This window comes from Homarus americanus, unplaced genomic scaffold (assembly GCF_018991925.1).
Source record: "Homarus americanus isolate GMGI-L3 unplaced genomic scaffold, GMGI_Hamer_2.0 scaffold54332, whole genome shotgun sequence".
Taxonomy (NCBI): Eukaryota; Metazoa; Arthropoda; class Malacostraca; order Decapoda; family Nephropidae; genus Homarus; species Homarus americanus.
The window spans coordinates 702,501-727,254 of record NW_024744014.1 but is presented as its reverse complement, the minus strand read 5'-3'; positions in this window follow the sequence as shown (position 1 = coordinate 727,254).

Genomic DNA, 24,754 nt, shown 5'->3' with positions numbered 1-24,754 from the left:
ATACCAGGGGCGGCTATAGGCAGTTGTGTCTTCATATACTGCATCATGTATGATAACATGTGTGTGTTAATGATGAGTGAAAGATGTTATTGTATGTAGGTATAACACACACACACACACACACACACACATACACACACACCTTAAAATCATACAACACATACACATACGTACATACCTACGGGCGCACCTTAACGTGGTTATGTAAATCTGCGGTGTCAGGACTGCCTGCTAGGAAGGGGGGGTAGGAGGAGGCGAGAGGTACAGGAGGGGAGGGTGGGCGGGGACGGGGGGGCAGTTGGTGCCAGCCTTGCTAACAGACACACCCCAGCCAATGATATTAAGGAGAGTGTAGAATAGGGAGGAGCTAGGAGAAGGGAGAAGGGGAAGAAGGGTAGCTAAAGGAAAGGGAGGAGGCAACATTGGGAGAGAAAGAGGAAGCACAAGGGAAGAGGGAGGCAAAAAAACCAAGGGGAGAGGTAGAGGGAAAGCTAGACTCAGGAGGAAAGGTGAGGGGAAAAGGAGGAGGAGGAGGAGGAAGTAACTAGGGTAGAGGTAAGGGAAGAAAGGGGAAGGTAGAGGAGAGGTAGAGGTAGAGGTAGAGGTAGAGTCAATGGGAGGGTAAGGGGAGAAGGGTAGAGGCATAGGGGGAGAAATGCAGTAAGTGGAAAGAAGGGGAGGAAGGATCTAGGTAGGGGAGGGTAAGGGAGGGTAAGGGAGGGTAAGGGAGAGGCAGGATCACCACTAAGACACACTAAGCCTATGGCGGAATACCAGATTTTGTGGCCTCGGGAAAACCAGGGTGTGATGTTTCCTCCCTCCCTGCATCCCCCCAGCCCTCCCTCCCTCCCTCCTTTATCCCCTTAATCTTTCACTCTTTACCTCTCCGCCTACTTCCCTCCCAGTCTCCCTCCCTCACTACCTTCTCTCCCTCTCTCTCTCTCCCCTCTCCCTCCCTCTCTGCCCCCCCCCCTCCCTTCCTCTGCCCCTCCCTCTTTCTTTTTATCCTCTTAATCTCACCCCTCCTTTCCACCTCCTTCCCTCCCTCCCCTTCCCACTACATGGGGATGAAAGCGAAGGAAGGGGAGGCGAAAGAAGGAAAGGAAGGGAAGAGGTGGGTAAGAGGGAGAGGAATGGGGAAGGAACGGAAGAGAAGAAATGGGATAAGGAAGAAAGAGAGAAAAAAAATAGGGAAAGATGAGTAAGAAGGGGAGATGAAAAAGGGGGCAAGAAAAAGGAGGAAGCAAAAGGTGAAAGAAGAGAACCAATATACCTTCATCCTACCTGAGTTACCTGATGGGGAAGGGGAGGGGGAGGGAGGGAGGGAGGGAGGAGGGCAGGGAAGGGAAAGGGGAGTGGAGGGGAGGGAAGGGAAGAGGAGGGAAAGAGACTGAAGGGAAGGGAAGGGAAGGGAAGAAGGTGATTCCCCTTACCTTACTGCTCCTTCCCTTACCCCCACCTATGATTATTTTACCTTAAAGTATTCACAAAATTAAAAAAAATCGTGTTAAATAATTTGACCTTATCACTGAAGCAGATATAAAGACGTATTGAGTTGCCCGGGTTATGCCGTCACCTGAAGATTAGACGCACTAGTTTATGATTTACACCTGATGAATGGACACTTTAATGTTACCTGATGGATTAGGTTAGGTTAGGTTATGTTAGGTTAGGTTAGGTTATGTTAGGTTATGTTAGGTTATGTTAGGTTAGGTTAGGTTAGGTGAGGTTAGTTGTAATTTCTCTCTCTCTCTTCTCATCCTCCTTTCCGTCTCCTTCCTCCTCTCCCCCCCCCCCTCCCGGGAACTCCGGAATCGCCTACGTCAGCAGTCAGCCTTGGGAGATAATCAGTGCAGGTGTCAGCGAGGCGTCAGCATCTGATGGGCCGTGATTTGGGCTGACACTCTCAAGCCCAATCATCATTATGGCACCATCTGGGGGGGCTGCATGTGAGGGACCCCCAATATAAACACAGATAATGTCGCTGTCCCGCTAAAATGTTTACCCCGCCACAGCGCCGTTATAGGGTTTTATATACGATTATAACATTTAAACTAGTTTATATGAAAGTGTGTTTATAAGTTTAGTATAATTTGCATATTGTGACGCAGGTGGAGCGATGCACACGACTACAAATTCCATTTTTTGAGCCCGAGTGGAATATTGTTAATACTCTATTGATTTCGTGGTGGTTTACATCCCATGTATACGGAACTGACCATTAGACTTGGTAATGGTTCACACATTTATCATGTTACAAAAGCTCTGGAAATTTCATATAGGACGAACGTGTATAAAAAAAGGACCCATTTTCATACATATTCCATTTATTTATATATATATATATATATATATATATATATATATATATATATATATATATATATATATATATATATATATATATATATATATATATTAAACTACACTTGAAAAAAATCATCCCTCACGAAAAACAATAAAAACAAAAACAGCATACATCAGTTAGGTCATGAAAGGGGGTAATTAGTGGATGTTAATGTTATAATATATTACCAAGCTTCAACAACTAAGGTTTTTAACAGTCATTAACCACCATTAAACCGCAAGGTAATATAATTAAATGTACTTAATGGCAGGGAACCTTTATCTACATAGCTTGGTAATGTATGGGTGTTATGGATCACCTGAAGCTTAGCCCCCCCCAGCTTATGTCACCTTAAGATTAACCTAACCTAATAAAACACTAACCTAACCAAATATCATCTAACCTAACCTAACCTGCTGTAACCTAACCTAACCTAACCTAACCTAATCCAACACTTACCCCCAGGTAGCGTTAGGGAAATTAATTATTAGTGATAGTACAGGTGTGAACTAGCAGTGTGGCGCGGTCAACAATGTAAACAATATGAATAAACGCTTGGGTCATTTAGCTACGGTGAAAATAATAATAAACGTACAGTACTGTTGGTGAACCACTCGTGTTTGTTTACACACATACACAAATATAGACATAGATCCTTCCTACCACAAACACACACACCAACACACCCACACCACACACACACACAAACACCCTCACCCCTCACACACACCAACACACCCTCACCCCCCCACACACACACCAACACACCTCCCCCTACACACACACCAACACCCTCACACACCACACCCCACACCTCACCCCTCACACACACACACCAACACACCCCACCCCCTCACACACACACCAACCACCCTCACCCCCTCACACACACACAACACCCTCACCCCCTCCACACACACACCAACACACCCTCACCCCCCCTCACACACACACCAACACACCCTCACCCCCTCACACACACACCAACACCCCTCACCCCACACCACACACACCAACACACCCTCACCCCTCACACACACACACCAACACACCCTCCCACCCCCTCACACACACCCAACACACCCTCACCCCCCCACACACACCAACACACCCCTCACCCCCTCACACACACACCAACACACCCTCACCCCCCACACACCAACACACCCTCACCCCCTCACACACACACCAACACACCCTCACCCCCCTCACACACACACCAACACACCCTCACCCCCTCACACACACACACCCCTCACCCCCCACACCACACACACACCAACACACCCTCACCCCCCACACACCAACACACCCTCCACCCCCTCACACACACCAACACCCTCACCCCCACACCACACACACAACACCCTCACCCCCTCACACACACACCAACACCCTCACCCCCCTCACACACACACCAACACCCTCACACACACACCCTCACACACACACCAACACACCCTCACACACCAACACACCAACACACCCTCACCCCTCACACACACACCAACACACCCCTCACACACACACCAACACACCCTCACACACACACCCAACACACACCAACACCCTCACCCCTCACACACACACCAACACACCCTCACCCCCCACACCACACACACTCCACCCAAACAAACGGACAAACAAACACCAACAACGGGCTGGTGTTTATGTGTCGTCACCTTGATGGTTTAAAAACAATGACAGGTGATGAAAGTCAATTAATAACCCGATACAAATATTTATGTCGGGGTGTTGTGGAATGTGCACAAACACGCTAATGTAATTTACCTCAAACTACCGACCATGGTCATAAACACTCGGCCCATCATGGCTGACTCTACGTGGACCTTTAACTGGTGACTGTCTGAACTGGTGACTGTCTGAAGTGGTGATTGACTGAAGTGGTGACTGACTGTGGTGGTGACTGAAGTGGTGACTGTCTGAAGTGGTGACTGTCTGAACTGGTGACTGTCTGAAGTGGTGATTGACTGAAGTGGTGACTGTCTGAACTGATGACTATCTGAACTGGTGACTGAAGTGGTGACTGTCTGAACTGGTGACTGTCTGAAGTGGTGATTGACTGAAGTGGTGATTGACTGAAGTGGTGACTGTCTGAACTGGTGACTGTCTGAAGTGGTGATTGACTGAAGTGGTGACTGTCTGAACTGGTGACTGTCTGAACTGGTGACTAAAATGGTGACTGTCTAAACTGGTGACTGTGGAAGTGGTAACTGTCTGAATTGGTGACTGTCTGAAGTGGTGATTGACTGAAGTGGTGACTGTCTGAACTGTTGACTGTCTGAACTGGTGACTGTCTGAAGTGGTGATTGACTGGAAGTGGTGACTGTCTGAACTGGTGACTGTCTGAAGTGGTGATGACTGAACTGGTGACTGTCTGAAGTGGTGACTGTCTGAAGTGGTGACTGAAGTAGTGACTGTCTAAACTGGTGGCTGTCTGAACTGGTGACTGAAGTGGTGACTGTCTAAACTGGTGAGTTACACTCTTAACTGGTGAGTCCGCTAACTAGTGACTCACTTCCTTAACTGGTCCCTTAAACTGGTGTCTCCCTTAACTGGTGACGGTCTAAACTGGTGAGTCCATTAACTGGTGACTCCCTTAACTGGTAACAAATATAATACAGTCTTAAGTATTGGCTACATATACCTACAAAATTATTGGTTCACCTGAAGAATAACCACCCTAACTTAGCAGGTGTCAGGGGTGAAAGTCAGCATGGGAGTATCAGGAAGGAGGCAGTGTGGGCAGGTGTCAGGAGAAGGGTGCCAGTGGGCGGGTGTCAGGTGAGTGTGTCAAAAGAAGGTCAGGGGATGGGTGCCAAGGGAGGGTGTCGGGGAAAGTGTCGAAAGGTGTCAGGGGAGAGTGACAGGGAGGGGGTGTCAAGTAGGAAGATATAGCAGGGGTGTCAAAGAGAATGTGTCAGCATGGGAGTATCAGCGGGTGGGTGATATCGGGAGGTAGTAAGCATTATAGTGTCAGCATAAGGGTAACATTGGTGGGGTGTCAGCATGAGGGTGTCAGCGGGTGGGTGTCAGCGGGCGGCGTGAGGGCGTGATTTGGGCTGATGCGGCCGCCTGGGAACACCAGGATGGCGCTGCCGAGGCCCACCTGCCTGGGGGGAGGGAGGGAGAGAATGAGGGGGAGTAGGGGAGGAGGAGGAAGGGTAATGGGGAGTGGGGGATGAAAGGGAAGATGAGGGGGAGGAAGAAGGGAAAAGAGGAAGAAAGGATAAGAGGTGAGGGGTGAAGAGGAGGAGAAGGGAGGGGGAGTGGAGAAAGAGGGAGAAAGGGAAGAGGAAGGGAGAAGGAGGAAAAGGGAGCAAGAGGAGGGAGGTGGAGGTGGAGGAGTAGAAAAAGGGGATAAGGAGAGAAGGGGGAGGGGGATGAGGTGAGGAGAAGAAAGGAGTTCAGAAAAGGAAAGGGAGGAAAATGAGGTATAGAAGGAAAATGGAAGAGGAGAGGAAAAAGTTTACAAACGAAGGGGAAGGGTGAGGGGAAGTAAGGAATAAGGTTAAGTGATGAGGGAGAGAATTGAGGTGGAAGAGGGAAGGGCAGAAAGGTTACGAAAGATTGGGAGGAGGGAAGAGGGAAAAGAATGAAGAAATGACATATAGAGAGTAGCTTAGGGGAGGGATGGGGGAAGATGAAGGGGTGATAAGGGGAAAGAAGAATGGTGGAGAGAGAGAGTCTTAGGTGAAGGGGTGTCGAGATGGGGAGGGAGGGAAAAAAGGGAGAGAGGAGAGGGAAGAAGGAAGGGTACAGAATGAAGAAGAAGAATATAATATGGACCAGAAATCTTCTTTATTAGAGAGAGAGAGGCATGGAAGGGTTAGGGGACAGGGTCAGAGAGACAAAATGAGATTAGCAAGAAAGGGGAGGTGGGAAATATGATTAGGCTCAGGGAGGAAGGGAGGGAGGGAGGAAGTAGTAGGAAGGGAGAGGGAGGGAGGGGTAGGAGGAGGGAAGGGAGAGGGAGGGAGGAGCAGGGGAGGGAAGGGGAGAGGGAGGAGGGAGGATAGGAGGAGGGAGTGGTCACATGGCAAAACAGTTACGAAAAATGCACAAGACTGATAATAACTGATGATAAAGACTGACAAAGACTGACAAGAAGACAAAATGGTAGACGGCAGTATCTTCCCTGACTAAATGACCTTGACCTCTGACCCCTGAAGACCCGGGTCATGTGTCGTTATGATCATCTAAATACGGACTTGAGATCACCTGAAGATTAGCCACCCCAGCTTATTTTCAGCGTACCTCTTGCCTTAACCCAACCTAACCCAACCTACCCCTCCCTACCTACCTAACCTACCCTACCCTACCCTACCCTACCCTACCCTTCTCAATTTCCTGGACTTGTATCGAGAAACGACTGACCAGCCTGTGGGAGTAACAAGATGTCTTATACCTTTGGGAAAATTGCCCAGGTGGAATTTTTAATCCTCAAAAATATTTATAAAATCTATAAAAAAGACAAATAAAAATAAAATAAAAACGTTCAAACAGACAAACACCCGGACCAAAAACTCTCCTACAAAAAATCATCAGAAATAAGACAATACCACACACACACACACACACACACACACACACACACACACACACACACACACACACACCGTCTGCTGATACGATAATTAAGGCCGATCACAAAGCTTATTTAGGGTTTTATAGAGCCAGTAAAGAGGTTGTTAAGCTCCTTACCTCCACCACAAGGGTCTGCCGCGCCGGGTACTGACGCAAATCTGGCGGCGTTTACTGGGGGTCGAGAGATCACCAGTTACTACTACTACTACTACTACTACTACACCTCAGTCTTGACATTTGTTGAAAGATGTTTGACACATGATGATGATTTTTTTAGGTAGTGTTGTATACGTGATTGTGTGTGTGTGTGTGTGTGTGTGTGTGTGTTGTGTGTGTGTGTGTGTGTGTGTGTGTGTGTGTGTGTGTGTGTCTTAAAACATACCTGAAAAGTAACAGTCGGCTTGGAGGATCACCACACGAGAAGGTGTCAATACTTTCGAGTTAGCCCGACTGCATCCCGAGGCAGACAAGCGCCAGCGCCGGAAGATGCTGCCGCCGCCCCCCCTCGCACTAGATGGGCCCCCCACACGTGCAACATCTGTGGACGCCCCTGCCGGTCCCGTAACGGCCTCTTTAGTCACCTCAGAGCTCACCAACAGAGGTGACATTCTTAATAACTTGATTCAGGTGACAGAAAAGTAGTAGTAGTAGTAGAAGTAGTAGTAGCGTGTCTTTGTCTATGTCTGTGACTTTATCTATGTCTCTGTGTCGTTGTCTCGATAATATCTCCGCAGACAGCCCCCACACACACCAGCCCCCACACACACTACACCTCAAACACACACCAGCCCCCCACACACAAACCACACACATCCACCCCACACACACAGACACCCCCCCCCATGTCATCAAATGGGAGGAGGCGAGGACCCCGACACGTCCTCTCAAGAAAGCAAATCTGGGTGAGGTATGCAGGAGGTATTGCCCCGCGTGACACGACTTTACATAAGGCTCATTCCCGCTCCTCCCACCAGGATATTGGCCTCTAAAGCCACGGATTCATAGGGCCAAAATCGTGTCCTTTCATACCGTGGCTGTGAGACGTCCATTTAAAGGCAGCAATCTGGTGAATAGCTGAGGTTTCTATATCTACTTGACTTGGGGATGAGGCAAGGTGGTGTGTGGGTTGGTGTGGTGGAGAGGTGTGGTGGTGGTGTGTGGTGGTGGAAGGTGGTGGTGGAGAGGTGGTGGTGGAGAGGTGGTGGTGGAGGTGTGGTGGTGGTGTGGGTGGTGGAGAGGTGGTGGTGGAGAGGTGGTGTGGTGGAGAGGTGGAGGTGGTGGTGGTGGAGGTGGAGGTGAGGTGGTGGTGGAGGGTGGTGGTGGAGAGGTGGTGTGGTGGAGGTGGTGGTGGAGAGGTGGAGGTGGTGGTGGTGGAGAGGTGGTGGTGGAGGTGGTGGTGGAGAGGTGTGGTGGAGGTGTGGTGGTGGAGGTGGTGGTGGAGGGAGGTGTGGTGGAAGTGTGGTGGTGGTGTGGTGGTGGTGTGGTGGTGGAGAGGTGGTGGTGGAGAGGTGTGGTGTGTGGTGTGGTGGTGGAGGTGGTGGTGGAGGTGGTGGTGGAGGTGGTGGTGGAGAGGTGTGGTGGTGGTGGTGTGGTGGTGAGAGGTGGTGGTGGAGAGGTGGTGGTGGAGGTGGGTGGTGGTGTGGTGGTATGGTGGTGGAGAGAGGTGGTGGTGGTGTGGAGGTGGTGTGGTGGTGGAGAGGTGGTGGTGGAGAGGTGTGGTGGTGGTGTGTGGGTTGGTGGTGGAGGTGTGGTGGTGTGGTGGTGGAAGGTGGTGGTGGAGGTGTGTGTGGGTTGGTGGTGGAGGTGTGGTGGTGGTGTGGTGGTGGAAGGTGTGGTGGAGAGGTGGTGGTGGAGGTGGTGGTGGTGTGGTGGTGGTGTGGTGGTGGTGTGGTGGTGGAGAGGTGGTGGTGGAAAGGTGGTGGTGGTGCGGAGCTGGTGGTGGTGGTGTGTGTTGGTGTGGTGGGGGAGGTGCTTTTGGTGGTAGTGGTAGGAGTGGTGGAGGGAAGGAGAGGAAGGGAGAAGGAGGACTAGAAGGAGGAGGAGGAGGAGGAGGAGGAGGAGAGAAAGTAGGGGGTAGGTTACGTACCAGTAAGAGAGGGAAGTAGACAGAGGGAGGAAGGAAGGAAGAATAGGTGAGAGAACAGGACGAAGCTGGAGTATACGACGAAGAGAGAGAGAGAGAGAGAGAGTAAAATCAACCTACTCTAATACCTTGACTTTTAAGACATATAATAATTTGTGTGTAGGGGACCGCAGTATCTCCCTGGCTCTGAGTGTGGGCGGCGTGCAGCAGTGTGGTGGCATACGGGTGGCGTGCGGGCGGCAGGGAGTCCTGTGATTTGTGAGTGCGCGGTGTCACCTGGGAAATCCCAGATATGGTGTACTCACCTGCCCCGCGCTCTTAATTATGCCCCTGCACGACACACCCTCAGGTGACCTGCCCCTACACTGCCTCCCCACCCAAGGTAAACCCTCCCCTCCTTCCCCTTTGATAAGTGACTCCACCCCTCCCCAACAGGTGACTGAACCCCTAACACACATCTCCTTGATTGGTTGAACCACCTTTCCCTCCACCCTTCCCTCCCTCCTGTTAAAGACTCTTCCCTTTCCAACAGGTGAATCCCTTTAATACATTTCTCCCCTTAGCTAGATGAACACCCCTTAGGGACTTCTCAGGCTAAGTGATCTCCTCTCCATAAACAAAGTGACTACCCACTCCATCAAGTAACCTCCCCCACCAGGTAGTTCTCACCTTGAAACAATTACACTTATAGGTGAGGGGGCGGGGGAGGGGGTCTCGAACTAGCAGGTGTGTGTTGTGGATCGTGGTGGGGGTCGTAGGTGAGAAGAGTCGTGGTGTTGAGTCGTGGGGGTCGGAATTCAGAAGTCAGGACTAGCTAGAGTGTGTGTGTGTGTGTCTGTGTTGTGTGTGTGTGTGTGTGTATGTGTGTGTGTGTGTGTGTGTGTGTGTGTGTGTGTTTTGAGGGGGGATATTTGAAGGGATGGAGGGTATAGAGAGAGAGAGATGGTGGGGGTGGGGTCAAATTCGAGAGACCGGACTAACTGGGTGCATATTTTGGGGGGGTGGTGGGGAGGGGTCGTGGGAGGGAGGGAGGTAGCGAGGTTGGGCTGACCACTCCCGGAATTACTGAAACCCGTGATTTTATGCTATATTACTGACCAGTCTAGTTTGTGCCTGTGTCCGCTGCCACTACCACTGCCACTAACCCTGCTACTACTCTTGCCACTAACCCTACTGCCCCAACCCTGCTACTAACCTACCACCTTGATAACCTGGCACTAACCTCGCCACTAACCACTGCTGACCTTGCTCACTACCCTTGCCACTTTCCCTGCTACTATTACCATCACCACCACCACTACCCCTCACCACCACCACTACCCCACCACCACTACCACCACTACCCACCACCACTACCTCCTCCCACCACCACCACTACCACCACTACCACCACCACCACTACCACCACCACCACTACCCCACCACCACTACCCACCACCACCACTACCCACCACTACCCACCACCACCACTACCCACCACCACCACTACCCACCACCACCACCACCACCACCCACCACCACCACTACCCACCACCACCACTACCACCACCACCACCACTCCACCACTACCCACCACCACACCACCACCACCACCACTCACCACCACTACCCTCACCACCACCACTCCCCACCACCACTACCCCACCACCACTCCACCACCACTACCTCCTCTACCACCACTACCCACCACCACCACCACCACCACCACCACTACCCACCCACCACCACCACCACCACTACCCCCACCCACCTCCCCACCACCACTACCCCCACTACCCCTCCTCACCACCACCACTACCCCACCACCACTACCCCCCCACCACCACTACCCCCTACTCTATTTCCTCTTCAGTTAAACCCTTCACCTCGCCCCTACCTCGTGAATAAATGCATATGGTCTTCTATACAAGGGACCATAAGGGTTAATATTACATGAGAGAAGGTAAATATGTAATGTTCTCTATGGTGGGGGACGGAGGGGGAGGTTAGGTTAGGTTAGGTTAGGTTTTGTGAGATTAAGTTTAAGGTTAGGTTAGGTTAGGTTAGGTTTTGTGAGATTAAGTTTAAGGTTAGGTTAGGTTTTGTGAGATTAAGTTAAGGTGGGTGAGGTTAAGCTATTCTCATTTCACCCCCTCACCTCCTCTCCTTCCTCTAATCTCCCCCTCCCATCATTCTTGTTTCTCTTTCCCTCCTCCCTCACCGCCCCGCCACCGTTCACAGCCATCCTCATCCAAGCCTCATGTGTGTAATCTCATTAATCAGGGAGGCTGGCAGATCCCAGTTCAACTGACTGGATTTCTCGAGGTTTAACAGGATAGGTGTGTTGAGGGCCAGCATCTACCCCACCTTCACCCTCTGGCCCCTCCTCACCCCACCCAGGCCCTTCTTCACCTCACGAATCCTTCCCTGGCCCCTCCTCACCCCACCAGGCCCCCTCCTCACCCACCCAGGCCCCTTCCTCACCCCACCAGGCCCCCCCCTCACCCCACCCAGGCCCCCTCCTCCCACCCCACCCAGGCCCCTTCTCAGGCCCTTCCTCACCTCTCAACCCCTCCACTGCCCCTCTCACCTCACTGAATCCTTCCTGGCCCCTCCTACGGCACCACCGCATCCCTCTACGCCTCTCTCCTGACCTCAACCTCACTAGAGACCGCAGAACCTCCTGAACGAAAGTCGAAACCGAAAAATATGAACAAAACCGAAAAAAAGGCATAAAAACCATTGAAATATTGGTAGAAACCCCAGGAAGTGTTGCTAAAGACCGAAAACTCATGAAAACATTCGAATATAATAATACAAGATAAAAACCGAAAAAAAAACATGAAAACTGCCCCAAATAAAAAAAAAGGTAAAAATTCGAAAAAAACTCGGAAAAACCACCGATGAATAACTACTAAAAACCGAAAACACCCATATATCTGTAAAAACCGTGGATTCTTGCTGCAAATGAAAATAAAATACATTAAAGCTAGCTAGTCGATGTAGAAACCAAATAACGTGACTAAAAACCTGTAGAAACCAACTCAACAAGACTAGAAAACCTTAATAGAAACCGTAACCCAACTGACTGAAACCCACCGACAGCCTTTGGTAGAGACCGTGGGAACTTGTGGAACACCGTGGGAATAAGATACAGGGCGTGGGAAAAAATACACCGTGGGAAAATAACACACTGTAAGGAAAAAAAAACACTGGGAAAAACATAAGATGGGAAAAAACACTGGGGGGGGAGGAATAAAACACCGTGGGGGAAAATAAAACACTGAGAAACTAAAGCAAATTGAAGGAAAAAAAACACACCATGGGAAATTAAAACAACGTGGGGAAAACACAATGTAGGAAAAATAACACTGTGGAAAAAAAAAACACAGACCATGGGATAAAAAGGTCAGGTCAGGTCAGGTCAGGTCAGGGTGTGTAATACATTAGGGGAAAGCTTGGTGGGATGTAGACGATTTTTTGGTACAGTAGGGTGTAGTAACAGACAGTACAGGTACAGTAGAGATTGTAACAGACGGTACAGGTACAGTAGGTGCTTAGTAACAGACAATTACAGGTACAGTGAGGTGTAGTAACAGACAGTACAGGTACAGTGGGGTGTAGTAACAGACGGTACAGTACAGTAGGGTGTAGTAACAGACGTTACCAGGTACAGTAGGGTGTAGTAACAGACGGTACAGGTACAGTAGGGTGTAGTAACAGACAGTGCAAGGTACAGTAGAGATTAATAGTAACAGACAATTTACAAGGTACAGTAAGATTAATATTAAACGAACGGGCCTGGTACAGTAGGGTGTAGTAACAGACGGTACAGGTACGGTAAGATTGTAGTAACAGACAGTACAGGTACAGTAGGTGTAGTAACAGACGGTACAGGTGTTACAGTAGAGATTAGTAACAGACGAGTACAGGTACAGTGAAGATTAGTAACAGACGGTACAGGTACAGTAGGGTGTAGTAACAGGCGGTGGTACAGGTACAGTAGAGATTAGCCAATGTTTCAGACGGTACAGGTACAATAAGTTAATATTAACAGACCCAGTACAGGTACAGTAAGTTAGTAACAGACGGTACAGGTACAGTGGGGTGTATTAACAGACGGTAAGAAGTACAGTAGATTAGTAGTAACAGACGGTACAGGTACAGGCGGGTGTAGTAACAGGGCGATTTACCAGGTACAGTAGAGATTGTAGCAACAGACGAATTACAGGTACAGTAGGGTGTAATATAGACAATTTTTAGATACAATAGGGTGTAGTAACAGACGGTACAGGTACAGTAAGTTAATAGTAACAGACAGTACAGGTACAGTAAGATTCTTATTAACAGACAGTACCAGGTACAGTAAGTTAATAGTAACAGACGGTACAGGTACAGTAAGAGATTAATAGTAACAGACAGTACAGGTACAGTAGAGTTAGTAACAGACGGTACAGGTACGGTAGGGTGTATTAACAGACGGTACAGGTACAGTAGGGTGTAGTAACGGACAATTTTGCAGAATTTATTAGGGGGTGTAGTAACAGACGGTACAGGTACAGTAGGGTGTAGTAACAGACGGTACAGGTACAGTAGATTAGTAACAGACGGTACAGGAAGGTACGGTAAGTTAGCCAGTAACAGACAGTACAGGTACAGTAAGTTAGTAACAGACGGTACGGGTACAGTAGGGGTGTAGTAACAGACAGTACAGGTACAATAGATTAGCAACAACAGACGGTACAGGTACAGTAAGATTAGCCAGTAACAGACAGTACAGGTACAGTGAGGTGTAATAACAGACGGTACAGGTACAGTGGGGTGTAGTAACAGACGGTACAGGTACAGTAGGGTGTATTAACAGACGGTACAGGTACAGTAGAGGTGTAGTAACAGACGAGGTACGGGTACAGTAAGATTAGCAATGAACAGACGGTACAGGTACAGTGAGGTGTATTAACAGACGGTACAGGTACAATGAGATTAGCCAGTAACAGACGGTACAGAGTACAGTAGGGTGTAGTAACAGACAGTACAGGTACAGTAGGGTGTAGTAACAGACGAACACAGGTACAATAGAGATTGTGGCTAACAGACGGTACGGGTACAGTAGGGTGTAATGGCACAGACGGTACAGGTACAGTGGGGTGTAATGACAGACGAAGTACAGGTACAGTAAGTTAATGATAACAGACGGTACAGGTACAGTAGGGTGTAGTAACAGACGGTACAGGTACAGTAGAGATTAGCAATAACGAACGGTACAGGTACAGTAAGATTAGCCAGTAACAGACAATTTTACAGGTACAATGAGGGTGTAATGGTAACAGACGGTACAGGTACAGTAGGATGTAGTAACAGACTGGTACAGGCCACAGTAGATTGTAACAGACGGTACAGGTACAGTAGAGATTAATAGTAACCAGACAGTACAGGTACAGTAGGGAGTTAATAACAGACATTTACAGGTACGGTAAGATTAGCCAGCAACAGACGGTGCAAATTACAGTAGAGATTAGTAACAGACGGTACAGGTACAATGGGTGTGTAACAGACGGTACAGGTACAGTAGGTGTAGTAACAGACGGTACAGGTACAGTAGAGATTGTAGCAACAGACAGTACAGGTACAGTGAGATTAATAGTAACAGACGGTACAGGTACAGTAGAGATTAGTAGTAACAGACGGTACAGGTACAATAGGTGTAGTAACAACAGACGGTACTAGGTACACAGTGGGGTGTAACAACAGACGAATTTGGAAGGTACAGTAAGGTTAATAACAACAGACGGTACAGGTACAGTAGTTGTAGTAACAGACAGTACAGGTACAGTAGGGTGTAGTAACAGACAATTTACAGATTTTAATAAGATTGTAGCAACAGACGGTACAGGTACAGTAGAGATTATAGTAACAGACAGTACAGGTACAATAGGGTGTAGCAACAGACGGTACAGGTACGGTAGAGATTGTAGTAACAGACGGTACAGGTACAGTAAGTTAGTAACAGACAGTACAGGTACAGTAGGGTGTAGTAACAGACGGTACAGGTACAGTAGGGGTGTAGTAACAGACGAGGTACAGGTACAGTAGAGATTAGCCAATAACAGACAGTACAGGTACAGTAAGTTAATAGTAACAGACGAAATTATGGGTACAGTAGGGTGTAGTAACAGACGGTACAGGTACAGTAGAGATTGTAGCAACAGACGGTACAGGTACATTGAATTGTAGTAACAGACGGTACAGGTACAGTGAGATTATTAATAACAGACGGTACAGGTACAGTGAGGGTGTAGTAACAGACGGTACAATTACAGTAGGGTGTAGTAACAGACAGTACAGGTACAGTAGGGTGTAACAGACAATTACAGAGTACAGTAGGGTGTAATGTTTAGACAGTACAGGTACAGTAGGGTGTAGTAACAGACGGTACAGGTACAGTGGGTGTAGTAACAGACGGTACAGGTACAGTGAGGTGTATTAACAGACTGGTACAGGTACATTAGAGATTGTAGTAACAGACGGTACAGGTACAGTAGATTGTATTAACAGACAGTACAGGTGATAGGGTGTAGTAACAGACAGTACAGGTACAGTAGGGTGTATTAACAGACGGTACGTTACAGTAGAAGATTGTAGCTAACAGACGGTACAGGTACAATAAGTTATTAGTAACAGACGGTACAGGTACAGTAGAGATTAACAGACGGTACAGGTACAGTAAAGATGTGTAACAGACGGTACAGGTACAATAGGGTGTAGCAACAGACGGTACAGGTACAGTAGGGTGTAGTAACAGACGGTACAGGTACAATAGGTGTAACAACAGACGGTACAGGTACAGTGAGATTGTAGTAACAGACGGTACAGGTACAGTGGGGTGTAGTAACAGACGGTACAGGTACGGTAAGTTAGTAGTAACAGACAGTACGGGTACAATAGAGATTGTAGCAACAGACGGTACAGGTACAGTGGGGATGTAACAAGACGGTACAGGTACAGTGAAGTTAGTAACAGACAGTGCAATTGCAGTAGATTAACAGTAACAGACGGTACAGGTACAGTAGAGTTAGTAACAGACGGTACACAGGTACAGTGAGGTGTAGTAACAGACGGTACAGGTACAGTAAGAGTTAGTAACAGACGGTACAGGTACAGTAGGGTGTAAGTAACAGACGGTACAGGTACAGTAGAGATTAGTAACAGACGGTACAGGTACAGTAGAGTGTAGTAACAGACGGTACAGGTACAGTGAGGTGTAGTAACAGACGGTACAGGTACACAGTAGGGTGTATTAACAGACGGTACAGGTACAATAGATTGTAACAACAGACGGTACAGGTACGGTAGGGTGTAGTAACAGACAGTACAGATTTTCAGTAGGGTGTATTAACAGACGGTACAGGTACAGTAAGATTATGAAACAGACAGTTGCAATTACAGTAGGGTGTAGTAACAGACAGTACAGGTACAATGAGGTGTAGCAACAGACAGTGCAGGTACAGTAGGGTGTAATAACAGACAGTACAGGTACAGTAGGATGTAATGGCTCAGACAATTTTGAATTTTGGTAAGGGTGTAGTAACAGACGGTGCAGGTACAATAGAGATTGTAGTAACAGACGGTACACAGGTACAGTAGAGATTATGTCACCAATTGGTACACAGGTACAGTAAGGGTGTAATATAGACGGTACAGGTACAATGGGGTGTAATGGCTTTCAGACAATTTTGGGTACAGTGAGATTAATAAGTAACAGACGGTACAGGTACAATAGAGATTGTAGCAACAGACAGTTACAGGTACAGTGGGTGTAGTAACAGACGGTACAGGTACAGTAGGGTGTAGTAACAGACGGTACAGGTACAGTGATTGTAGTAACAGACGGTACAGAGTACAGTAGAGATTAATAACAGACGGTACAGGTACAGTAAGTTAATATTAACAGACGGTGTACAGGTACAGTAGGGTGTAGTAACAGACGGTACAGGTACAGTAGGAGTGTAATGTAACAGACGGTACAGGTACAGTAGGGTGTAGTAACAGACGGTACAGGTACACAGTAGGGTGTAGTAACAGACGGTACAGGTACAGTAGAATTAATAGTAACAGACAGTACAGGTACAGTAGGGTGTAGTAACAGACGGTACAGGTACAGTAGATTAGTAACAGACGGTACAGGTACGGTAGAGATTGTGGTAACAGACGGTACGGTGCAGTAGGGTGTAATGACAGACGGTACAGGTACAGTAGGGTGTAATAACAGACGGTACAGGCTGGTAAAGATTAATAGTAACAGACATTACGGTACAGTGAGGGTGTAATGAACAGACGGTACAGGTACAGTAGGGTGTAGTAACAGACGGTACAGGTACAGTAGAGTGTAACAGACGGTACAGGTACAGTAAGGGTGTATTAACAGACGGTACAGGTACAGTGGGGTGTAGTAACAGACGGTACAGGTACAATAGGGTGTAGCAACAGACGGTACAGGTACAGTAGGGGTGTAATGACTTGAACGGTACGGTACAGTGAGTTAATAGTAACAGACGGTACAGGTACAGTAGGGTGTAGTAACAGACGGTACAGGTACGGTAGATTGTAGCAACAGACGGTACAAGGTACCAGTAAGTTGTAGTAACAGACGGTACAGGTACAATAGAGATTAATAATAACAGACGGTACAGGTACAGTAAGATTATAGTAACAGACGAACACAGGTACAGTAGAGATTGTAGTAACAGACGAATTTTGGGTACAGTAGGGTGTAGTAACAGACAATTTACAGGTACAGTGAAGATTAGTAACAGACGGTACAGGTACAGTAGAGATTAGTAACAGACGGTACAGGTACAGTAGAGATTAGTAACAGACGGTACAGGTACAGTGGGGTGTAGTAACAGACGGTACAGGTACAGTAGAGATTGTAGTAACAGACAATTTTGGAGTACCAGTAGATTAGTAACAGACAGTACCCAGGTACAGTGAGATTAATGATGACAGACGGTACGAATTTTACAGTGAGATTATTAGTAACCAGACGGTACAGGTACAGTAGAGATTAACAGACGGTACAGGTACAGTAGGTGTAGTAACAGACGGTACAGGTACAGTAGGGTGTAGTAACAGACGGTACAGGTACAGTGAGGTGTAATAACAGACGAGGTACAGGTACAGTAGGTGTAGTAACAGACGGTACAGGTACAATAAGATTGTAGTAACAGACAGTACAGATACAGTAAGTTAACAACAACAGACGGTACAGGTACAGTAGGGTGTAGTAACAGACAGTACAGGTACAGTAGGGTGTAGTAACAGACGAGGTACAGGTACAGTAGAGATTAGCCAATGACAGACGGTACAGGTACAGTAGAGGTGTAGTAACAGACGGTACAGGGTACAGTAAGTTAATAGTAACAGACGGTACACAGGTACAGTAGAGATTAATAGTAACAGGCAATTTTGGTACAGTAGGAATGTAGTAACAGACGGTACAGGTACAGTAGGGTGTAGTAACAGACGGTACACAGATACAATAGGGAGTTAGTAACAGACGGTACCATGGGTACAGTAGGGGTGTAGTAACAGACGAATTTACAGGTACAGTAGAGATTGTATTAACAGACAGTACAGGTACAGTAGGGTGTAACAGACGGTACAGGTACAGTAGGGTGTAGTAACAGACGGTGCAGGTACAGTAGGGGTGTAGTAACAGACGGTACAGGGTACAATAGAGATTAATAACAGACGGTACAGGTACGGTAAAGATTAATAGTAACAGACGGTACAGGTGTTATGATGAGATTGTAGTAACAGACGGTACAGGTACAGTAGGGAATTAATAGTAACAGACGGTACAGGTACAGTAGGGTGTAGTAACAGACGGTACAGGTACAGTAGGTGTAACAGACAATTTTAAGGTACAATAGGGTGTGGTAACAGACAGTACAGGTACAGTAGGGTGTAGTAAGCTGAACGGTACAGGTACAGTAAGAATTAGCCAGTAACAGACAATTTTAAGGTACAGTGAAGAGGTGTAGTAACAGACAGTACAGGTACAGTGGGGTGTAGTAACAGACGAATTTTTGGGTACAGTAGAGATTATAGTAACAGACGGTACAGGTACAGTGAATTAGTAGTAACAGACAGTACAGGTACAGTAAGTTAGCCAACAGACGGTACAGGCTGATAGGGTGTAGTAACAGACGGTACAGGTACAGTGGGGTGTAATGTAACAGACGAGGCCACAGGTACAGTAGGGTGTAGTAACAGACGGTACAGGTACAGTGGGGGTGTAGTAACAGACGGTACAGGGTACAGTGGGGTGTAGTAACAGACGGTACAGGTACAGTGAAGATTGTAGTAACAGACGGTACAGGTACAGTAGAGTGTAGTAACAGACGGTACAGGTACAATAAGTTAGTAGTAACAGACGGTACAGATACAGTAGGGTGTAGTAACAGACGGTACAGGAATTTTGATGGGAGTTATTAACAGACGGTACAGGTACGGTAAGTTAGCCAATAACAGACGGTACAGGTACAGTAGGGTGTAGTAACAGACGGTACAGGTACAGTAGATTAATAATAACAGACAGTACAGGCACAGTAGAGATTAGTAACAGACGTACAGGCACAGTAGGTGTAATAACAACGGTACAGGTACAGTAGGGTGTATTAGTAACAGACGGTACAGGTACAGTAGAGTGTAGTAACAGACGGTACAATTTACCCAGTGGGTGTAGTAACAGACAATTTTACAGGTACAGTAGGGTGGGCGGCAGTGAGTGAAGCGGGCGTGATTTTAGGATAGTTGGGTCCTGGGAAATATTTAATATGGCCCTCACCTCCACTGCCTGTCTCTCCCCCTCCCTCACCTCTCCTCCTCCTCCTTCCTTTTCCTCCCTGCTTTCCACTACCCTGTCTCCCCCCCTCCTCACCTCTCCCTCACCCCTCATGCTTCCCTCTCCCTCCCTCACCTCTCCCTCCCTCCTCCTGTACCCTCTCCCCCTCCTCCTCTGCCCTCCTTCCCTCACCTCTCCTCCACTCCTCCTGTACCTCCTCCCTCCCTCACCTCTCCCCTCCTCCCTCCCTTGCCCTCCTCCTCCTCTCCTCCACTATATACTCTCCCCCCTCCCCTCCCCTCTCCCCTCCTCCTCCTGTACCCTCTCCTCCCCTCCCCTCCCCCTCCTCCTCCTGTACCCTCTCTCTCCCTCTCCCTCCCTCCCTATCTCCCCTCCCTCCCCTCCCTCACTCCTCCTGTACCTCTCTCACCTTCGCCCACTACCTGTCTCCCCTCCCCTCCCACCTCTCCTCCCCACTCCTCCTGTACCCCTCTCCTCCCCTCCCCACTCCTCCTGTGCCCTCTCCTTCCCTCCCACCTCTCCCTCACTCCTCCTGTGCCCTCTCCTCCCTCTCCCTCACTCCTCCTGCCCCTCTCCCTCCCTCACCTCTCCCCTCCCTCCCTCCCTGTACCCTCTCCTCCCTCTCCTCCACACCTCAGTACAGGTACAGTAGGGTGGGCGGCGGTGAGTGAAGCGGGCGTGATTTTAGGATAGTTGGGTCCTGAGGGAAATATTTAATATGGCCCCTCACCTCCACTGCCTGTCTCCCCCACCCTCTCTCCCTCCCCCCCCTCCTCATGTACCCTCTCCCTCCCTCCACCTCCACTGCCTGTCTCTCCCCTCCCCTCGCCTCTCCCTCACTCACCCTCTCCCTCACTCTCATGTACCCTCTCCCTCCCTCACCTCTCCCTCCTCCTCCTGTACCCTCTCCCTCCCTCCTCCTGCCTGTCTCTCCCCTCCCTCACCTCTCCCTCACTCCTGTACCCTCTCCTTCCCCTCCACCTCTCCTCCTCACCCCTCATGTACCCCTCTCCCTCCCTCCCACCTCCACTGCCTGTCTCTCCCCCTCCCTCACCCCTCATGTACCCTCTCCCTTCCCTCACCTCTCCCTCACTCCTCATGTACCTCTCCTTCCCTCACCTCCACTACCTGTCTCCCCCTCCCTCACCTCTCCCTCCTCCTCCTGCCCACCCTCTCCCTCCCTCACCTCTCCCTCACTCCTCCTGTACCCTCTCCCTCCCTACCTCCACTCACCCTCCCTCCTCACCTCCCTCACCTCCTCCTGCCCTCTCCTCCCTCCCACCTCCACTACCTGTCTCTCCCCCCTCCCTCCACCTCTCCCTCATGTACCCTCTCCCCTCCTCACTTCCACTACCACCTTCTCTCCCCTCCCTCACCTCTCCCTCACTCCTCCTGTACCCTCTCTCTCCTCCCTCCACTACCTGTCTCTCCCCCTCCTCCACCTCTCCCTCATGTACCCTCTCCCTCCCTCACCTCCACTACCTGTCTCTCCCCCTCCCTCACCTCCCTCTTCCCTCACATTTCTCATCAGTACTAAAACACACCCTCTCCCTAACCTGCATATCACTCCTCTCCCTTACCCCTCACCCCCTCACTCCTCCTCATCCCTCACCCTCCCTCACCTGTACTATCACTCTTCTCCATCCCCCCTCCTCCTCCATCACCCCTCACCCTCCCCTCACCTGTACTATCACTCTTCTCCATCCCCCCTCACTCCTCCATCACCCCTCACCTTCCTCCACCTGTACTATCACTCTTCTCCATCGCCCCTCACTCCTCCATCACCCCTCACCTGTAATATCACTCACCTTCCTCTCCCCTCCTCCTCTCCAACCCTCACCTCTACACCTTCCCCCTTTCTTACCACATCATGTTCTACCCCTTAAAGATAACACGCCTTCAACAACATCTAATTAACCTTTACAGAAGCAATAAACATCTCTAAGACATTTCTAACACCAGGTAAACATTGCATTTAAGTTACCTGGTGATAAAATGTCCAGGTAATTATTCTAAACATTCGGAAATAATTAAACATGTATGACTTTTCCTTTTAATAATAAGCCTCAAAAAATTCCTTTGCCTTGACCATTAAGTTCCCATCGAGCGAAAAACTTTGGTGATATGAGTGAAGTGTCGCATATAACAGCCTGTTGGTCCTTGTGTTTCAGTGTTCTTCGGTTTATTGTTCTTTTGATTCATTCTTATGTTATATATATAATCTCAAGCACTTCCACACACCTCATTGCCACACACCCACCTCTACACCCCACAACCACATCTCAACCCAACCACCCACTTCCACACCCCCAACCAAACTTCCACACCTGACAACCACATCTCCTCACCTCACAACCACATTTCAACCCACAATCACCACACTTCCACACCCCACAACCACACTTCCACAACCAACCACACCTCCACACCCCTACATCCACATCCAACAACCACCACACTACCACAATCCCACAACCACAACCCACAACCACCATTATATACTCAATAAACCCCAAAGACGTGTTGTTGGTTAAGTTGTAATGTACAGTATTAGTTGAGTTATCAGTCTTCTCCCGCACCTCCCTACCAAGTGTAAACTCTGTCTTCAACACACACACACACACACTCTCACACACACACACACACATACACACACACACTATCCCTCTACCACCACTCACACCATCCACCCTTCCCTCACCCACCACCCACCTCACCCACTACCCACCATCCCTCACCAACTACCCACCTTCCCTTACCACCACCCCTCACCCCTCACCCACCCCACCCCCTGGCAGGAGCAAAATAGAGAAATGCCAGTATTGGAGATTGAGAAAATCTTGACCCCCGGGAGCCAGCGGCTATTCCTGGCCACCGGGAATCAGAGAACCCGTCAGATTCCAGATTCCAAGAGTCTTGGCCTTCGCTCCAGTCCGGAATTTTTCGGGATTTTGTCTATATCAGCAAGTTTGGGTGGGTTGGGGGTCAGGTTAGTAGAGTGAGGGTTTGGGAGGACTGAAAAGAAGGTGGATGGAGGAGAGGGATTAGAGAAGGGGAAGGTGGATAACGGTTGTGGAGGAGGAAGGTAAGGGGGAGGAAGAGGAGGATGGGGGAATCGGGGATGGGAGGAAAGAGAGAGAGAGAGAGAGAGAGAGAGAGAGAGAGAGAGAGAGAGAGAGAGAGAGAGAAGAGAGAGAGAGAGAGAGAAGAGAGAGAAGAGAGAAGAAAAAAGAAGAAACGTAAAGACGAAAGGAAGGTACAGTGTGTGTGTGTGTTAATGACCCTGAAACTTAATATCCGAGGGTGTGTAGTATGAGTGTCAGGAGGTAGTGGTGTGTCAGCAGGAGGGAGGGGATGCCTGGGTCAGCTGGGAGAGTCAGCAGCAACAGGAGCAGCGCACGTCAGGAATCTTAACTAGCCTCGGGAGAATAGCGACGAGATGCCAGTTTCTTCCGGGTGTGGTCAGGAGAGCGGGCGTCAGCAGCAGCCTTCCAGGACCGTCAGCAGCGCCTCGAGACCGTCACCAGTTCTCCTAGACCGTCATCAGCGTCCCTAGACCGTCAGCAGCGTTCTAGACCATCAGCAGCGTTCCTGGAGCCATAGCAGCGCTCCTGAACCGTCAGCAGCGCGCTAGACCATCACTAGCGCTCCTAGAAAGTCAGTTACGCCCCTAGCGTCAGCAACGCCTCTAGACCGTCACCAGCACTCCTAGACCGTCAGAAGTGCCCCTAGACCGTCAGAAACGCCTCTAGACCGTCAGCAACGCCCCAAGACCGTCAGCAGCGCCTAGACCGTCAGCAACGCCCCTGGACCATCAGCACGCCCTTAAACCGTCATCAGCACTCATAGACCGCCAGCAACGCCCCTAGACCGTCATCAGCGCCCTAGACCCAGCAAGCCCCTAGACCGTCCAGCAAAGCCCCTGACCGTACAGCGCCCTAAACCGTCAGCAACCCCTGGACCATCAGCAGCGCCCCTAAGCCGTCATCAGCGCCCCTAGACCGTCAGCAGCCCCTAGACCGTCATCAGCGCCCTAGACAGTCATCAGCGCCCCTGGACCATCAGCAGCGCCCTAAGCCGTCATCAGCGCCCCTAGACCGTCAGCAGCGCCCTAGACCGTCATCAGCGCCCTAGACAGTCACAGCGCCCCTGACCGTCAGCAGCGCCCCGACCGTCATCAGCGCCCCGACAGTCATCAGCGCCCAGACCGTCATCAGCGCCCCGACAGTCATCAGCGCCCCTAGACCGTCAGCAGCGCCCCTAGACCGTCATCAGCGCCCCTAGACAGTCATCAGCGCCCCTAGACCGTCATCAGCCCCCTAGACCGTCAGCAGCGCTCCTAGAAACTGATCCCACTAGGAGAGCATCGTGAGACAGAACACCAAAAGGGGAGGGAAGGGGAAGAGAGTGGAGGAGGGAGGAGGTAGAAAGGAAGAAGGGAGGGAAGGAAGGGAGGAAGAGGCTCCACCACCACACTATCTTCTCTTCATATCTTTTGCCTGATGACATAGATAAGTGTGTCCGTACTAAGTCTCCTGTGTCCTTGATTATGTCCGTGTGTCCGTAATTGTATCCTTGTGTCCGTAATTATGCCCTTATGCTCGTAATTGTGTCCGTAATTGTGTCCGTAACTATGCCCGTGTTTAATAATAATAATAATAAATAACGGTTTATTGAAGAGCTTAGCAGAAGGCTGAAAATATATTATATTTGAATGTACAATTACAAATAAATACAAGTAAATAGACACAAATAAGACATATAATAACTAGATGGAAAGCCCAACACAGTCATTTCAACATAGTGACAGGCAAGGAGTAGTGTTTACTGGGAGTGAATACACTGATTTATTACAAGTTATTGATAATTT